Source organism: Aptenodytes forsteri, unplaced genomic scaffold (assembly GCF_000699145.1).
Source record: "Aptenodytes forsteri isolate BGI_AS27 unplaced genomic scaffold, ASM69914v1 Scaffold81, whole genome shotgun sequence".
NCBI lineage: Eukaryota > Metazoa > Chordata > Aves > Sphenisciformes > Spheniscidae > Aptenodytes > Aptenodytes forsteri.
In genome coordinates, this window is record NW_008795259.1 from 3890104 (window position 1) to 3890645 (window position 542).

General features: G+C 61.4%; 1 protein-coding gene across 1 annotated transcript in view; it reads left to right on the forward strand.

Annotated features, from left to right (window-relative positions):
- Positions 1 to 542, forward strand: part of FOXF2 (forkhead box F2) — a gene marked incomplete at its 5' end in the record, with an annotated part of 5337 nt that overhangs the window by 3380 nt on the left and 1415 nt on the right.

Genomic DNA, 542 nt, shown 5'->3' on the forward strand with positions numbered 1-542 from the left:
TGTCCCCCGAACGGCTGCCTTAGGCTGTGGGAAATGAAAATGGGAATTTGCAAGGTCATTTACATGTCGGTGTCGCGGATGTACTTCGCCTGTTGCTGCTGATGAACCGTAGGGTGTCCTCGGTCTCTGCCTTAGGCTTATGAAAGCACACGCGCGTATAGGCGTGCACGCTCGTATACACGCACACACAGAGAAATAAATACACTATCAACGCACAAACGGATCGTGGCTGGAATTCGACCTGCAGCCATTCAAGTCAAAAGCAAATACCTCCCAGGGCCGGGCTGGGGAGGGGGAAGAGGGACCAAAGACGGGAATCGGCTTCAAATGGCCGCGGCGCATCCAGAAAAACGCGCGGGTCGCATCCTCCCCTCGCACACACGCACTCCCTCATCTGCACCGCACGCAGGGGCTGACCTAACCCCACACGCTGACGAACACGCAGGCAGAGGGGCCGGCAGCAGCGCGCGTGTGCCCACGCGGGAGGGGTGCCCCCAGGTATGCCGGCGCCCGGGGGGCGGCCCTGCCTGCGTCCGCGGGCG